The following is a 12,934-nucleotide window of genomic DNA, read 5'->3' on the forward strand; positions in this document are numbered from 1 at the left end:
CAAGATGATGTTGAACAAAAGTAAATTTCTTTATAAACATTTAATCATTATGTACCAGTTAGTTATTTTTATTATCATGTGCATTAGGTTGCGTTTTATTTTCCCTTTTCTTCCTCATCCTTTTCTTAAATAATAGTATTGAACACCAATATATAACACCAATTTAAGATACTAGTTATATATTTAGGTGTCAAAAGGGCAATAATTGTTGTAGGATTGGTGTTCATAAGAGACTGGAACTGGATGTATAAAGTTCGAAGTCATGTGTACTGAATTGAAAACAGATGAAATCACCCAGGATAAGACTGTAGAGAGAGAAGTGAACTTAAGACTAATCCTTAGGGGACACTCATATTGGGGGGAGGTCAAAGCTGAAGAATGAAGAAGAGATAGATGATACTCCAAAGGAGCCCAGGAAAGAACAGTCATTCTGGTAAGAAAAAAAGCTAGAAGAAATCAGTATCACAGAAGCTGAGGAGAGTGGCTCTACTGGGAATCTGAGCATCAGTGGTATCAAATGTATCAGAAGGATCAAAGAGGAGAGGACAGAGGATTGAGAAAAGGCCATCAAATCTGGCAGGAAACAGATCCCTGGTAACCTTTGAGGGTCCCCCAAGAGAGAGGGAATAAGAGGCCAGATTGTGATTTACTTGACATTCCATGTGGAAGTCTTGCCAACACTGTTAAATGGAACATATCCAAAGATGAAGTTCTCTTTTTCTCAAAAAAAAAATGCAGCATCATTTTACTAGTTGTAGAGGTATAAATGGCAAAATTTGACAAATGATTGGATCTGTGAGGTGAGGGAGAGTAAGGAGTTGAACAAAAAACATTAAGTTAAAGAGAATGTTAGGAAAGTAGTTCCTTTGACAGGAAAAAAAAAATTAGGTTTAGATAAAATGTTACTGACTTTTGATTTTGGACAAGTTGAGCTTTAGATGTCTTAGGAATGTCCAGGAAAAACACCCAACTGGTAATATGGAAAAGAAGCTCAGAAGAGAGATTGGGACTGGATATATAGACATGAGAATCACCTGAAAAGGAGTGAGAACTAAATGTATAGCTACTGAAAAGTTAGAAGAAGAGATAGTAACAGAGAGATAAAGACAAAGGCATGAAGAGAGACAGACATACTGAGACCCAGTATATGTGTACAGAGGAAAAAGGAAGAGGACACATGACAGCGCCTTCAGAAACATTCACAGCTATGAAACAAGATACAAAAGAAGAAGTAAAAGAGACTGAATAGGAAAAGTTAATTAGCTAGCTAGCTAGCTAGGACAGCCAGGAGAGACAATAGTGTTGTAAAAACCTACAGAGGAAAAAGTGTCCAATAGTAAAACAATCAACAATGTCAAAGGAAAACATAAGTAGAGACAGTGAGGACCAAAAAGACATTAGGTTTTTTTATTGAAAGACTGATGGTAACTTTGTAAAAAGTGGTTTCAGTTGGGGTCAGAAGCCAGATTAAAGGATGAGAAGTGAGTGGGCAAAGGGGAAGTAGAGGCAGAATATAGATTGCTCTTACAGAATCATAGTTTGAGGGGATGACAGTCTCAAAGGTTTTTTTTATGAACAGGGAAGACTTGAACATGGTAAAGTGCAGTTAAGGAGGAACCAAGAAATAGGGAGAAGTTGAAAATGAGAGAGACAGAAAGACAGAGAATGGAATCTGTTAAAGAAGTGAAGATAGGGTTAGGATCATGGGTTCTGAGAGAGGCTGGCCTTGGAAAGGAAGAGGGCTACCTCATTATCAGAGATTAAAGGGAAAGGAAAGGGGGAGATGAAATTAAGGAGTTTTGAGCTGAAGATAAGGAAGCTGACATTGAATGGCCTTGATTTTCTCAATAAGCTAAGAAGTGAATTCCTCAGTTCAGAGAAGAGGGAAAGGTAGATATGAGAGGCTTAAGAAAAGAAAGGAAGAATTGGAATAGCTTTTCTGGGCAGTGAAATAAGGAAACAAGAAGAAACAAAAGAATTGCTATTCTTTAATGAGGCCTCAGCCTTCTATTCTAGTCTCCTATTTGAAGTTAAGCTCCCAAGTAAATATTCTCTTAGTATTCCAAGTGGTATTCCCTTGATGAATTTCAGAGATCTAGATTTGCTGATTCCATTTAGCTTACAAATGGGGGAAAAATCATTTAAGTGAGCTTTATAATCAAGGAAAAATAATTTCCAAAAGTATAATACTTAACTGATCAGGAGGGAAAAGAGTAAATAAGATACGTAGCTAAAAAAGATAGAGGCACTTCCCTGTAATTTCAAAAAGGTCTGAAGTAAGCCTTCTAGACACTAAATGGAGGCAAACAGGATGGATATCTCATATCCATATGACATATTTTAGAAAAACCAAACATACAGTAAGAGTTTTTCAAACTGTTTTGGGACATAAACTGCCTATCACATTGAAATATGGTCTTTAAAATACAAATTTAAGTTTTATTTTATTAATTTTTAATATTTATCAACTGTGCATTTCCCCACATAAAAGAATTATTCAAAAGACCAAAAAAAAAAAAAGAACTATAAGCATAATGGCTGCAGGTTTGTTATGTAATTTTTTAAATGCCAGCACTTCTAATTGTCCTTTACCTATTAATATTCTTATACATTTCTAAATATCATTGTCTGAAGAAGTTTATTTCTCAGACATATGGGAGCTCTGGACACTCAAAACTAAATACTAAGTTTAAAAAGCTCAGATACTCAACTTAGACTAGAATCAAGTTGATCTGGGACTAATAGGTGGGGTAAGGAGAGATGCATCACTATTTTTAAGCATGACAGGGGACATATTATTAGCTACCTCTCTATTATAAGAAAAAGAGTCAATCTGGTAATAATAGCCTGGCATTTTTAAATCCTTCAGATATTTAGGAGTGAAACTCATAAGTGAAGAAAAGAGATTCATAGACAACTGTCTATGCTTTCTGGAGGGTCTGATGTTCACCACAATTTATGCAAAGGAAATACAGGCTTGTCTAGTCTGACATGGCATGTGACTGTCTCGAGGTAAAAAGATAGCTAGAAACATCTCGATTGGAGCAGGAACTATGACTTGCATCTATTTTGTGGCCTTGTCTGTCACTGTTAAGTTATCTCTTTATCAACTGGTTTTCCAAGGAGACATTCCATCGATATAAATATTTTGACTAATGCTAGAGAGACCTTAAAGCACACAGTCATTCCTAGTGAACTGCCAAAGCCAAAGCTCAAACTTGGGAATCTTCATTATCTCTATGCCATGTAATTTGGAAACTTTGCAAATAATCTGTTTGAATAGAGCAAAGGGGCCCAGGAGTTAATTAATTTCCTATTTTTCTTCTAATCAGTGGGTATATGCAGTATATCTGGGATCATGAGCCCCTTTGCTGGAATAATTAATAGTCTTAGTTAATAAACAGTCTGAGTCATTTGAAAGAGAGAATATAACTTCGAATCCTTCCCAGGTGGGATATGGTTCATGGTTTCCTCAAGGACTTTACTCCAATTACAACTAAATCAGTAAAGAGGGTGGATCACTCTGGAAAATCTTCATTTCTCTACTGGCTGGCTAAATTGATGACCAAAGATCATCCCCAGGGATAATTATAATGAGTATAGTTTTGTCAAAATGCTCAAAGTCAACTCTTTCTCACCAATACATCTAAAGCATATTTGATACTAAAGGATAATCGTGAGAATTTATCTAAGCCAACCAATCTTTCTCCAACTATATAGAATGAACTGCCAAATTCTGGTTTGGCTTAAGGATCTAATGTTTATTAAATTAAAGCATTAATAATGTGGGCATGACATTCACATGAGTCAGAAAAGCTGGACTCAAGATTGCTACACTGTGTGTGAGGAAGTAAAAAGAAATGTTTTTAATCTGTAATGTTAACTATTAAACAGTGTTCAAATGGGGTTGTAAGAGAAAATATCTTTTTGATTCTTCTGTTTGTATAAGTCTTGTCCTTTCACAAGGGAAAGGAATGAACCAATTATTCAGATTCTGACTAAGCCTCTGAAAATAGAAGTCCATTATATAACACCTGTGACTCCAAAGCCCAGTTAGCAATGCTAATAATTACTTTGTAAGAACCCCCCTGAAAGCTTCCTAAAAATTCAATATCAAGTGCGTAGATTTTCTTCCTGGTGATTTAAAGGTATTCTAACATGACAAGACTTCCTTAAGTTCTAAAAATACTTGCTCTTAAGGAAAAATGCTTAGATCTCATTATAAAACTAAAGAAAGTCTTCTCTTCTTCTGCACTGCCTTTTGTCTTTCTCTTCTTAATATCTGCCCTTGAAGTCCAAAGACCATATTTTTGACTAACTTCTATCGCACATTCACATACACAAAGTGATTAAAATGTTAATTCTTTTCTAATCACCTTTATTTTTTCAAATTGGCTTCAAAATGCAGCTATTTATTTAAACCATAAGGTTGAAAATTTAATAAAGTTTACCTAACTCAAGTCACAGACTTTATTTAAATTTTCAAAAAGTTGAACTTAAAAAAAATACCTACAAGAACCAAGATTATTTTCTGCTCTTATTCAAACATTCCAAAAAGCAAAACATCCAAGTCTAATGATATAACATGTCTCATAAAGACACATATTCATAAATAGTGAAAAAGAGTAATAGATAGCAGGAAATTCCAGATTTCCTCTATATTGGGTGATTTGTTGAAAACTCAGAGGAATGAATGGCAATGGGGGAAAATTCATTTACAAAAGTGGGAAGGGAGAAGGGAAGGATAAACAGGCAACAGCAATTGCCTAATTACAAGATTATTGGAAGTTTGTGGTACCATGAACTACAGAGCTCACTGCCAGACAATACCCACAAAGATGAAGATAATATGAAAGGTCCCATATATGTCAAAATATCTGCAGCAACTCTTTGTATGTCAGCAAGGAATGAGAAACAAAGTGGTTGCCTTTTGATTAGGAATGATGAATAAGATAATAATAAACAAGGTACATGAAATAATGAAATCTTATTAGAACAACACAAGAAATGATGGATATGAGGATTTTAAGAATTCTCAATAAGTTGTATATGAACTGATATAGAATAAAGCAAATAAAACTCACCATATAGTGATCAACACACCCTATGACAATAAGAAAGTAAATGGAAAGAACCAAACCAAAGCTGTATAATCATAATAAGCATACTTAGATCTGAAGAAAAAAATAAGAAAATTCAGTATCTTCCATTTACAAAGGTCTCTAGTTAAGAAAAGACCAAATATACTTTAAGGGTTGGTGGATGTGATGGTTACTTTACTAAACCTTTCTTTCTTTTTTCTTTTTTTTAATCTCTGTTTCAGCTCTCCCTGGATAGACCAGTAAAAGAAATAGATTTCAAAATGAAAATAATATAAAAAATAAAAGGTAGCAATAAAAAAAATTCCTAATACAAAGTTTATGGCAAGCAATGTGAAAGAAAGTTATAGAAGATAAGAAACTTTAATAGAGGAATTGGAGGGTAAAATTTAGAAAAATTTCAATCAAGATTTATTTTATGACCATGGTATTATTTCTTTTAATATGAGGTATTTGGTAATTTGAATAGCCAAATCAGGAACCCATCTTTCTATCTGAACGAGGCAATAAATAAATAACAGCATTTCTAGACAATTAATTGGCTGATATTTGCTTTGTTTGGGGTGCAACATGCTCTTTTCAATCAATAAATAAATAAGCATTTATTAAGTACCTACTGTGTGCTAAGCACTGGTTTTGTTGGCCTGCTGACTCATACAAAAAAAAAAAGCCTTGGCATGCTCTGCTTTGGAAATAACAAGAAGTGAGTTGGTTTAACTAAAGCATAAAGTATGGGATTGAGGAAGAATATAAAATCAGCCTGAAAAAATTGGCTGGAACTAGATTGTGAAGGGATTTAAATGCCAGAAATGTTTATGTTTTATCTTAAAGACAAAAGACATTTAAGTCTTTCGTGTAGAATATAATTTATATCCTATTAACTATAATCTATTCAATATTTTGCTCAGGTATTTATATAACCACATCACGAAAAATTTGGGCAGGTATTTCAGGTCTTTGTATATTCAACAATTTATCTAGTCTATTTAAGAAAGGCCCACTCTAGCCCCAAAGAAAGAAAGCAAATAGCCAATCCAAGCAGACAAAAAGTTAGCATGAGCAACAAGTAAGCATAAAATTGATGGTCTGATTTTTAATGTCCCCAATTAAAACTGCATTCATAAAGAACCCACTCATTCTTTGTGAAGATTTAGACAATAGCTGGGCTGAAGTTTACCTGTGCACTATTAACCAAAGGTTTGCTTAGAAAATTACTAATATAAGCAGGATTGGAGGGAATGTTTAGCCTAGTTAAGATAAAACTATTTTTGAGTACTAAAGAAACTAATTTAGTTTAAGATTTGCATATGAAAATATGTTAATGATGAATTTAAAAATATGGGCCCTATACTACTAGATAATTGGTGCTACCAGACAGTCAGGTAAAATGATGAAGTAAGCAAATTTCAATTTGTTGGGGTTTTTTCCCTTTAAAAACATCAGGGATTTTTTGTACAAAAGCTACCCTTTGTTAGTATATGTCCTCATATCTTTTCTCCTCCCTTCCCACTAATCAAACCTTACTCTCAGAGAAAGATTTAATAAACTCATCCATAGCTTAAATGTAGTAAATTCCTGAGAAGACCAATGGGTTACTACTACTCCAGGGGCATTTATATTTTAACAAAGAATTTGTCCTGCAGTCAAAGGAAGACATCTCCAACAATAACTACTCCAGCATTAGGGAAACAAGACCCAATTATATGGTGGCTAGAAGGTTTTCTCAAAAATTCAGAAATTCTGAAATTACATGGCAAAAAGTAAGCTAGTATTAAAAGGGTACTCACTCCCTAGTCCCATTCACCAAATCGAAAAGATATTCAATCTGTTTTTGGCTACAAAACTACTAAGCAAATAGTATGGTGTCATATACCACATCAATACTTAATAAATATTAAAAATAAATAAGTAAATGAATGAATGAATATTGAATATTAAATAGCATAACACTAACAGAGTTTATTAAAAAGTAACAAGTTGGCATTTTGGGTTGAGAGCCAACCTTAGAGTCAGAAAGATGAGTTTAATTCTTGCCTCTGATACAGACTATGTGACTCTGGGCAAGTCATTTAACCTATTAGTGCCCCAGGCAATGCTCTAATAGTATCAATTACAGATATGTCAACTAGCTACATTGGGAAAGGAAGTTTCCTCACTAGGAGTTCCCTAGATAAATAAAATCAAAGTCTTAGTCCAAAGGAGAAATAAAAAGCCAACTACAAGGTTTAATAAATTTTCATAAGTAAGCAATCTGTCCCATGCCTCAGTCCTCTAGTAAACCATAACATTTGGTCTTGACCTGCGATTTCATTGGGATGAATTTCCAGTGTGGAAATTCCTACTGATACATGCAGATTGGCACACATTTGTGACTTACAGTCTTAGTGATGCCCAGGGCAATAAGAAACAAAGTCACTTGCACGCAGCTTTTATGTATCAGAATTTGAACCAAGGTCTTCCTGCTTCCAGTGCTGGCTCTCTAGGCATTATGCCATGGTATGGGGAAATCACTCAATCTCCGTAGATAAGTCATTTAACTTTTCTGTACCTTAAGACTTATCAACTTAATTACAAACTGATTAGGTACATAGAGAGAGTTTCCATACCAATCAAATCACTGATTTTTGATGGAACTATGGTATATGATATCTTAATATAAAAAGCCTAATCTGAAAACTGAACTGAAATCCAGAAAAAATGATCACCAATACAATGGAAGAAATAAACAATTTCTCTAAGATAATCTAAGTGTTTCTTCTCTAAAAACTCATTTTGGGGAAATAAAAATCTACTTAAAAATCAATAAATAAGGATAATAAGACTTTAAGCAAACCAATCATTTCATCTGTTCAAAGAGACACAAAAATAAACCAATAAATATATTTTATAACTTTCCATATTTTAAAATATTAACACTCAATACTTGGAATGTGTTAAACAATAATTCCTACTTTCAAGAAAATTCCCCATGTAGCTTTTAAAAAAAACCCTTTATTACATCCTTTTGATTTATTGTCCCCAAGCTTATGACCTCTAATATTAGTACTCTGACCTTACTGTAAACTTACAGATAGTTTATAGTCAGAAAAATGAGTTTTTACGAGTACAAGAGGGAATTTCTATTACAGTGAAGGCCATATAATAACACTGATCTGATAACCAATTCCTTAGTACCAAAATACAGAATTAAGATAGCTAGAAAAATAGTAAGGTGAATTGCACATATAAATTGCTATATAATTATATAAATGTTCTATGTTACATGGTATTCAGCCTCTTGGTTCCTAATAATAGGATTTTTTACACATATTTGTTATTGGTGAGTTTAAAACATTGTTTTAGCTTTCCAATTATTTCCAATGTCATACAATAGTGGAGTTAAACTTTCGAAGAAATATGCAGATTTTTCCAACAGTTGTACTAACCCCTGCCAGAGTAGCCAAGTTTGAGTATTCCAATTCCTTCTTCTTTAAGGTTATAAAAATTCTTTGTGATGTAGTTTCTTGAAGCTTAAAGTTCTAGAAGCAGGAATCTGCTAATGAGAAATAAAGAAATTTTCTTGTTAAAATAACTTCAAAAGTCAACTGAAACATTGCAAATATTTTACCTTCACAAATGTATGTTTCCAATTTTAATTTTAAAAATTTAGAAGGTCCTATGAAAATAAAAGTGCTCTCTAAATAAGCATATACTAGTATTCATATTAAAAAGTAAATGCTGATTCATACTTATATTTAACAAGTAATTTTAGAGGAGAAAGAAGGGTTGGGGTTTTTTTGAAGCAATGTTAAGGTATTGATATCTCAACATTTATAATCAGCAGAGATTACCTGTTTTAACAAACCAATAACTCTACTGTTCAAAAACATCTTCTTTCTCCTAAGTGATGCTTGAAGCTGCTGCCCCAGACAATTGTGAATTAGGCCATCTCTGTGTTAGTAGGGATCCTAGTTAAAAAAGGTTCACTAATACATCACTCCTCCTCTGCATTCCTAATTCTCAAGGCAGAAGAATCACCAGGAGCATACCCACCCAGTTCTCTCACCATTGCCCCACTCTCTAGTGGAGATAGAAAGAATGAAATAGCAGAACCCACCTGGGCTTGGAAAACAAAGGAAGCACAAGGAGTGACATTCACCTTTTGGGAGAGGATCCCTTTGGAAACTCTGAGCAATGACGGTACTGTCATGCGTGGGGAAATAATAGCACAGGTAGGAATAAGAATGGTTTGGATTCATGCACCAATCAAGAAGGAAGGAATTCCTACAAATGGAGAAACTACAAGGAAGGCTAAGAAGACTCAAAGAATATGTCTTTGCTCCTCTTTTCTTAGTCTGCATTCTTTCCCTTGGCAATCTCATTCATTCCCATGCCTCCAATTGCCACCTCAATGTAAATGACCCCTAAATTTATAATGCTAGTTTTGGCTTTCCTTCTAAATTCTAGATTCATATCTCCATCTTCCTTTAAGATACCAGTCCCTCAAAGCCAACAGGTTGAAAACTGAGCTCATTCTCTTTCCCTCTAACTCTATAACTCATTCTGACATCCCTATCTTCTCTTTTAAACTCTTACCTTCTGTTTTAGAATCAATGCTAAGTATTGGTTCCAAGGCATAAGAAAGGTAAGGACTAAGCAACTGGGATTAAGTGACTCTCCCAGGGTCATACATCTATGGGAGTATCTGAGGCCACATTTGAAGCCAGGACTTCCTGACTCGTAGCCTGGTTCTCTATCCCACTCAGCTGTCCCACCATTTCATTCTTCTGAATAACATCTGCTTTGCTGATGAACTCTAAAGATGACTACATTGCCTTTCCATCTGACTTGTGGCTGGATTTCCTCTGCGTGTTTTCTTCCATTAGAATGTAAGCTCCTTGAGAGCAACAACTGTCTAGCTTTTCTCTCTATAACCTCAGAACAGTATTTGTTACATGGTAAACAATCTGAGCTTTTTCATTCATTCATCATTCCAGACAAAATGGGCAACTTTTTAACTACGGCTCAGGCACATCATTCCAATCCCATAACTTTTCAAAGACCAACTCCTCAAGCCCAGAATCTATTCCTTCCTTACTTTTGCATTTTATAATCTTCTAGCTTTTTTCAAAGCTTAATCTTTACTGATCACCAGAGCAATTAGTGTCTTCCTTTCCTTCCCCCGTATGTGCTTTTAAGAGTGTGTTTCTCCTAAGAGGTAGTAAACTCCCTGCGGGCAAGAACTATTTCATTTTTGTCTCTCTGTTCCTAGCACCTAGTGAAGTACCTGGAACATAGCAGAAATTTAAGAAAGGTTTGTTGATGGATAGGTTAATTTATGTCATAGCATTATCTACTCCGTCTCCAAGGTCCCCTGTGGATAAATCCTTTTAGAAATATCTCTTCCTTCTCTCTCACCTTATATATCTAATCAGTTACCAAGTTTGGCCAATATCATTGCCCCCAAACTCCCCTCATCTCTGTTCTCCCTGCTCCTACCATACAACATAACCTGATTAATACTTAGCAAAGGTATTACCAAAGTTTCCTAATACTCTTTCTACTCCCAGTCTCTTCCTCTTCTGATCCATCAAAATCCTTCTGATCCATGCCAGAATAATCTTCCTCGTGCTCAAATCTTGTCACATTACTCTGAGCAAAAACTTTCCAATAATTTCCTATTGCCCCCAGGGTTAAGTTTAAACTTCTTACCAGAATTCAAAGCCTTCTATCCCCCTGGCACTATAGAAGATACCCTTCTCACACATCTGATGTTCTTTCTTCCATATACTCTATGCCCTAAGTAAAGGGTACTTTTCTCTCTCTTTGCCAAACCACCCCCTCCAAAGCTATAACTTTTATTCCACATTATTGCCTATTCTTGAAACATCTTCCATCCTCCTGCTCACTAAATTCCTATCCTTCCTTCAAACCCCAACTTAAATACCATTTCCTCTTTGAAAATTTCCCTAAATTAATCTTATTCTCAATGAGACTATGCTGGTTAGCAATGAGAACCATTTCTCTTCCTAGGTGCCCCCAAATCAGTTCTTTAATAATACATTCCAGAATTTTTCTTAGAATCAAAATCAGGTATATTTTCCTATAATTTGAGGAATCCTCCTTCTTTATCTTTTAGAAACTAGCATAATAGTTCTTTGGAACCCTCCATAATTTTTCAAAGACCACTCTAATAGCAACTCAGTCATCAATTAAGAGTAGAATATATGGAATTTCAAGTATAATTTTGTGACTTCTAAGTGGTCCCTTCCAGGTCTTTGTTTCCAAGAAAGCTCAGTTGCCATAAGGGTCTTGCCCTATAAAATTAGGGAAATATTTTGTCTAAGTACTAAATGAGTAAGAACTCTTTCTCTCGGAACTGTTTTTGAATACTAAAAAGTATTCCTTTATTTTCCGTGACTGTGAACTGCTCAGATAGAAAATTTGAGTTCCAGTTATCTGGGTACATTTCCTGCTTAAAGATGAATTCCACTTTTGCACAGGCTGCTTTAGTAATTAAGATACTAACATTTTTACCATCATGAAAAAGGAGTGATTAATTAGAAATCACACAACACACAAAAGGTATGACATATAAGATAGTAGACTGCTGTTACTGTCCACTAAGGATCTCATAAGAGATATGAATTTAAATTCCAGGAGATAATAATTAGGCTGGACATTAACAAGAACTCTATGTTGATGGCAGTGCTGAGAAACTAGACTGTTACAAAAGAAATGTCGTTCCCTCTGGAAATTTTAAAGAAAAGAATAGATAACTTTCTTCAAGGATAGTTAAAAGCAGTTATGCCTCAAGGCAAGGAGATGGAGAGATGGCCTCTTGGTGTCCAGTGATTTTATGTACATGTCTGTGATTCTATGTATTTGTCTATTTTGATGATTGTAGAGACAGAGGAAACTAGCACTCTTGGAAAAAAAATGTTAAATATTCTAAAATGATGACTTGACATTTAATATGCTCTTAGTCATAAGAGGTTATAAAAAATATATCCATTTCAGAAACACATAAAAAATAAAAATAACACAAGATATCTTTGTCATGAATGAAACCAATTTTCCCCCACAAACAGATCATTCTCTGTAGAACAAAAAGTAGGAAATAGCTTTGTTTAACTAAGAGTCTGGGCATATTAAGTTGAATGGAAATTCTTTGTTTATTATTCATTCATAGTATTAGTCTTACAGCAAACAACTGATTTCCTACAAACATTCTCCACAAAGCAACTTACTGAAAACTATCCAATAAATTTTTAATTAAAAATGTTTGACTCAAAACTTAACAGCTACCTCACAGACTTTCAGACACCTTTTAGGAAAATGAGTCTTATTTACAAAGGTAAACTTATAATACTGCCAAACTAGAAGCACCCAAGTGGTCAGTCTGAAAAGCTTACATTGATTGTATCATTGAAGGAATATGTGTGTCTTAATTCCATTCAATCAAAACTGATAAAGCACTCTCTGTGTACCATGCCAAGTGCAATGAAAGATACAAAGCTTCTTATATGTGACCTTATAGTTCAATAAGGAAATGTGTCATATACATAATTCATAATAAAACAAAATAATATCAAATTATTAATTTTTAGCTTTTGAAGGCCTTCACACACTGATTCCACTCTAGTTTATAGTCTCATTATACATTATTCCCATCTATAAACTCTAAAACTCTAAAAAACGGCCTGTTTCCAGTTCTTCCTAAACAAACTTCCATCTCCCATTTCATACCTTTGCACAGAACCCATGCCTAGCATAGAGTCACCATCACCATCTTATGATTCCTTGTCATTTAGTCATTTTTCAATTTGTCCAGCTCTTTATGACCCCATTTGGGG

General features: G+C 34.4%; 1 protein-coding gene across 6 annotated transcripts in view; it reads right to left on the reverse strand.

Moving 5' to 3' along the window:
• GTDC1 (glycosyltransferase like domain containing 1) overlaps window positions 1-12,934 on the reverse strand; it is a 437,921-nt gene that overhangs the window by 292,569 nt on the left and 132,418 nt on the right. For 3 of the 6 annotated variants that reach the window (XM_056793819.1, XM_056793817.1, XM_016433619.2), the window contains one exon: window positions 8,525-8,634. The gene's annotated coding sequence lies outside the window, so the exon portion shown is untranslated. The remainder of the gene's footprint in view (window positions 1-8,524; window positions 8,635-12,934) is intronic. The other 3 variants (XM_056793818.1, XM_056793820.1, XM_056793816.1) reach the window with 1 other exon arrangement.

The sequence above is a fragment of the Monodelphis domestica genome, chromosome 4 (genome assembly GCF_027887165.1).
Source record: "Monodelphis domestica isolate mMonDom1 chromosome 4, mMonDom1.pri, whole genome shotgun sequence".
NCBI lineage: Eukaryota > Metazoa > Chordata > Mammalia > Didelphimorphia > Didelphidae > Monodelphis > Monodelphis domestica.